The 6,000-nt window shown below is 42.9% G+C and overlaps 1 protein-coding gene across 1 annotated transcript in view; it reads right to left on the reverse strand.

The window, feature by feature from the left end:
• Positions 1 to 5,602, reverse strand: part of FBXL5 (F-box and leucine rich repeat protein 5) — a 54,981-nt gene extending 49,379 nt beyond the window's left edge. Inside the window, exon 1 of the mRNA XM_042251891.1 lies at positions 5,455 to 5,602. The gene's annotated coding sequence lies outside the window, so the exon portion shown is untranslated. The remainder of the gene's footprint in view (positions 1 to 5,454) is intronic.
• Positions 5,603 to 6,000: the final 398 nt, after the last annotated feature.

The following is a 6,000-nucleotide window of genomic DNA, read 5'->3' on the forward strand; positions in this document are numbered from 1 at the left end:
CAGAGAAAGCCAAGTTTGGCAGCAACACTATTTTCCAGCCCTGGTTTTGAGGGCCCTGGAGAGGGTTACGAGTCAGGGAAAGTCCATTCTAAGGCATTTATATTTAACTGTATTTAACTGAGTTTATGACACAGCAGTTTTCCCGGCAAGCAGCGCGTTAGTTGTGAAAGTAAACAATGAAAGGCCTTTGCTAATCCCAAGTGAGAAGGAAATGGCAACCCACACCAGTATTCTTGCCTGGAGAATCCCAGGGACAGAGGAGCCTGGTGGGCTGCTGTCTATGGGGTCGCACAGAGTAGGACACAACTGAAGCGACTTAGCAGCAGCAGCAGCAGCAGCCCCCAACAGTCGGAATCCCAAACCCAACTCATACCAGAGCTGATCCTACTGTCAGTCAAAATAAGCAACTAATCGTGAGTGCCACACGCACACACACACACACACACACACACACACACACACACACACACACACACACACACACACACACACGGCAGGCTAGGTTGATTGATTTAGGAGTAAAGCTCTTAGCAGGGATGGTGTCATTTTTAAAAGAAAAGGTAGCCACTGAGTTGAAATGTGAGGCCCGATGCTATGTTTTGTTTTTCGTTTTTTTTCTTTCATTTTCCGTTCAAATGCTGTATTTGCACAGGAAGCTCAGAATATGAAATATACATAGGCCTGCATAGCAAGTGCTATTATTATTTTCCCATTGGTTTTTACTAAATAGAGATGAGTGGTTGTGTGTATTCTTTTGCTGGGGTGGTCAAAACTAACTATGACAGACTTAACAACAGAAACTTTGTTTCTCACAGTTTTGGAAGTCCAGCATCGAGGTGTCAGCAGGTTTAATGTCCTCTGGGGCCTCTCTCCTTGGCTCGCAAATGGCCACTTTCTCCCGGTGTCCTCACATGGCTTTTGCTCTGTGCCTGTGCGTGTCTGGCTTTATGTCCTAATCTTCTCAAATAAGGACACCAGTAAGATTGCACTAGGGTCCACCCTAACCACTTCATTTTAACTTAATCACCTCTTTAAAGGCCCTATCTCAAAATACAGTCACCAAGATACTGAGGGTTAGGACTTCAATATATGGATTTGAAGGGACCAAAATTCAGCCTTTAACTCTACAGAAAGAAAAGCTTGTCATAAAAGGTATAATAAAGGCTTTTGCACAATGAGAAAAATAATGCGAAACAACTGGATGTCTCTCAATAGAATACTGGAGAGTTGATAAATTATAGTACATTCATTCAATAGACAAATAAATATGCATCTGCTAGAAAGTATAAGATACATCTATATTTGCTGCTATGGAATGAAATCAAGGTGTTCCAAGTTAAGAGGGAAAAAACAACAGAGAGAACATTTTGATTTTTTTTTTTAATATAGTATGTGTTTCTAGAATAAGACAGCAAAAATTTATAAGCAGTGCTCCTAGGATGAGAAACAATTAAATGTTTTTTTTTAATACATCCATACCCTTTGGTACAGTTTTAATATTTTTCTATGTTTGCCTATTTTCCTTATAGTTATAAAAATCTGTCAATAATAATGCATTTTAAGAGCATTTTAAATCATTAAATATACTAACATGTTTGTAACAGTTCTAGTTTCAGGTAGAGCCATTTTATGTTGTTGTTGCTCAGTTGCTAAGTTGTGTCCAGCTCTTTGCACCCCCATGAACTGTGTCAGGCTAGACTCCTCTGTATCTCCCAGAGTTTGCTCGGATTCTTGTCCATTGAGTCAATGATGCTATCTAACCGTCTCATCTTCTGCCTCCCTCTTCTCCTGCCCTCAATCTTTCCCAGCATCAAGGTCTTTTCCAATGAAACAGTTCTTCATGTCAGGTCACCAAAGTATTAGAGCTTCAACCTCAGCATCAGTCCTTCTAGTGAATATTCAGGGTTGATTTCCTATAGGGTTGACTGGTTTGATCTCTTTATTGCCCAAGGGATTCTCAAGAGCCTTCTTCAGCACCACTGTTTGAAGGCATTAGTTCTTTGGCACTCAGCCTTCTTTATGGTCCAACTCTCACATTTGTACATGACTATTGGAAAAATCATACATCTGACTATATGGACCTTTGTCGGCAAAGTGATGTCTCTGTTCTTTAATACATGGTCTGGGTTTCCTTCTAAGGAGCAAGTGACTTTTAATTTCATGGCTGCAGTCTCCATCGGCAGCGGTTTTGTAGCCCAAGAAAATAAAACCCATCAGTGCTTCCACTTTTTCACCTTCTATTTATGATTACCCCAAAACTATATTCTAATCTGCCCTGCCTCTGACTACTCTGATTACACTGCCCTTGGGTCCACATCTATTTTTCTAGTAGGAATGGAAGCCTCCTTGAGGGAAGGGACAGGGTTTTTAACGACCTTGTAGAGGTAGGTGTGATAAAAGGTTAACTGAAAATGACATGATCAAAATTGTACATGATCCACACCAAGCTTATAAAAAGGATTGCAAATAAATGGCACAGAGTCTTATTAAGTTTCCTCTGAGAGACACAGTTACAGATGATTCCCTCCCTCCTTTATATGTTTCTCTTCTTTCCAGAGTTTTGAATGAGCATGTGTACTTTTGATGTCAGAATACAGAAATGACTATATTACAAACAATCTTACAGCAACTATATTTTAAAAGACCTTAGAAAGGGGATTGGAGAAGGAAATGGCACCCCACTCCAGTATTCTGGCCTGAAAAATCCCATGGTCAGAGAAGCCTGGTAGGCTACAGTCCATGGGGTCGCAAAGAGCTGGACACAACTGAGCGACTTCACTACACTTCGAAAGGGGATAAAAGGAAATGCTGTGTATCAAAATGTTGGCACTGGCTTTTGGTGGTGGGACTATGACTGGTTGGAGACGAGGAGAGCTGCTTTTGTTCCTCAAAATTTTAGCAACGAATTTGTTTTCAAATTTTGTATTTGAAAAACAAAATTAAGGTTTTGAGGGTTTTTTTAAGATTTCAGTTTAATTAATATCGATCATCTTTAGATCCACCATTGCAGAGCTCTATCCAGTTTCTCAGAAGCCCTGCGCTACCACCCAGACGTGTAGATGCTTCCCATACCTGTGCCAGAGACCTGTGCGTGTATCTCCTGTCGCACAGTCCCATCTTCTGGCGTGGGTCTCTCCCAGTCTGTCACTAGGAAGCCATTCCAGTGAGTTCTAGCTGAGTTCTCTTCCTTAGACCACCAAGCCATTGTGGCACTTCCTATAGGACATAGACATGGGACCCTCTTCACCAAGGTTAGGCTGCCCTGGACTTCCCTGGTGGTCCACTGGTTAAGAATCTACCTGCCAATACAGGGGACAAGGCTGTGATCCCTGGTAGGGGAAGATCCCACATACCACGGCCCCACTAAGCCCTGGAGCCCCAGCTACTGAAGCCCGAGGGCCCTAGAGCCCACGCTCTGCAGGAAGAGAAGCCACCACAATGAGAAGCCCCCGCGCCGCACCTGGAGGGTAGCCCCCACTCGCTGCAGCTAGAGAAAGCCCTGCTCCTCAACCAAGGCCCAGCACAGCCACAAATAAACAAAAAAGGAAATAATAAAAATAAAGTGCAGCTAGTTGGTAGGAAGTCGGGGGCTATCTACCACATTGGGCATTTTCCTATCTAGTGGCCCTCTGGGCTCACGGTGAGTCTGTGTCCATTTCTAGAACTTCAAGTTTGCATTTCTGGAGCACATTCTTGCCTCGAAGAAGAAGGCAACAGATCCGAATGCGGGTGCTACTTTCTCTAGCCTTTTTTTCAAGGTGTGGAGCTCTCTCCCCTAGAGGAGGTTTACTCATGCCTCACAAGTGAGAAAAAGAAATGCTGGGACGTGTACAAAGGCACAGGAGAACAGAAGAGCTGAGGAGAAGAAGAGGCATAAAAGGTAGGACAGAAAGTACAAGATGTGGAAACGAGGAGTCGGGGGAGGATTAAAGAAAGATAAAAGATAGAGGTGGAAGTAAAAAGAAGAAAACAATAATCAAGATATACAGAGAGGAATTTGCTGTATGGCTCAGGAAACTCAAACGGGGCCTTTGTATCAATCTAGAGGGGTGGGATGGGAAGGGAGACTGGCGGGAGGTTCAAATGCATTGAGGTCTTATCATGTACCAGGTACTTAAGTGCTTCACATGAGAATTGTCATGTGTAATCCTTACAACGACTATATGTGGCAGGTTCTATCATTTTTTCCACTTGATGGGAAAAGGAAAAAACTGTTTAGAGTTATTATTTGTCCAAGGTCATAGAGGTAGTGAGTGGGAAATCAGGAATTTAATCTATGTCTTTCACACCCTAGAACCTGTACTTAACCTTACACTGAAAAACAGTTCTCTGTCATCAGTTTACGTCAACACACTAAATGCCTAACATGTGCTATTAACCTTTGAACAGGAGCCAAAGGTGACAAGGAAGAATATAGACCACACCACAAACTGTATAAGTGTCTAAACATAGAGTAGTTCAGTTCCTTAGATTATCTTTGGAAAAGACATAGTTTAGATAATGCTAAGACTATAGTTTGCACCAGTAGTGATACTGTGCAGGGCCCCATGGGGCTTCTAGGCACAAGGCCTTTCATGTCTTCTATTTCTTTGTTGATAGGAAATAGCCTTCATTTACCCATCATGACCTTCCCTGAATTCCAAAGAGCAGATTCAAGCATTTGCTAACTGGGGAAGGGAGAGGATGTGAGACCAGGAGAACTAACAATCAGGAGTAGCCTTGGGGCAAGAGCCTATTTCCCCACCAAGGGATAAAATGTTGTTTTTGTTTAGGTGCTAAGTCACATCCGACTCTTTTTCGACCCCATGGCCTGTAGTCTGACAGGCTCCTCTGTCCATGGGATTTCCCAGGCAGGATTATTGGAGTGGGTTGTCATTTCCTTCTCCAGGGAATCTTCCCAACCAGGGATCAGAAGCCTGTCTCCTGCACTGGCAGGAGGATTCTTTACCACTGAGCCACTAGGGAAGCCTCATGCACAACAATACCTTTGAGCTATTTTGCAAATCCTGTAACCCCTTCCAGGTGGGAGAAGTTAACAATTGTCGATGGAATGCTGCCATAAGCATGTAGACCCCAGCTGGACCTGAAGGTTGATGATATTGACTCTTGCTAACCTCACTACCAACTCTTTAGAAAGATGTGCACAAGCTGATCATGCCCACTTTGAACAATTACTATAAAACTTCTATGTTCCCCAAGTTGGGACACACAGTTTTGAGGGAATTAGCCTACTGTGTCCCCCTTTACCTGGCAAAGCAATAAAGCTACTTTTCTACTTCACCCAAAACTCTGTCTCCAAGATTCAATTCAGCACCAGTGCACAGAGAAGCTGAGCTTTCAGCATCAGTAGAAATATGGACATAAGATGTGCATAGTGGTCCATAATGTTTCTTCGCAAAATTTCCAGAGAAATAAGAGCCTTCCATTTGCTAGACATACCTGTGTGTCACTTACCTATTCTTAATATTGCCAAGTCAACACCAACTCCAATCAAAGACTCTATTATGAGCTGACTTGCAGGATGGTGCAGTGTATATGGCCCAAGGGAAAGGTGGTGACTAGTATCATAGACAACTTGCTTCAGCTGTTTTCAACATGTAGTGAGGGAAAGCATAACTAGTTTCTGGAATGGAGAGGAATGATAAGCTTCCTGTAAATTGTCAGGCTTGCATTCACTGTAATGATGACATCTGGCAGGTGATTGCTTAATCTCTGCCTACACAGGCGGAGGTAAGTGTTTAGAGAAGTATCAGTTCGGTTTCCTTCCTCATAAACCCAAAATACAGTACAAAAAAATATTCCCAGATGTACAAGACAACTCTCAGAAATTTTTAAATGCTAAGAGGTATATGAAAGTCCTGAAAGTGTTAGCCACTCAGTCGTGTCTGACTCCATGGATGGTAGCCTACTAGGCTCCTCTGTCCATGGACTTCTCCAGGCAAGAAAACTGGAATGGGTAGCCTTTCCCTTCTCCAGGGAACTTCCCAACCCAGGGATTGA

This window comes from Ovis aries, chromosome 6 (genome assembly GCF_016772045.2).
Source record: "Ovis aries strain OAR_USU_Benz2616 breed Rambouillet chromosome 6, ARS-UI_Ramb_v3.0, whole genome shotgun sequence".
Lineage (NCBI taxonomy): Eukaryota > Metazoa > Chordata > Mammalia > Artiodactyla > Bovidae > Ovis > Ovis aries.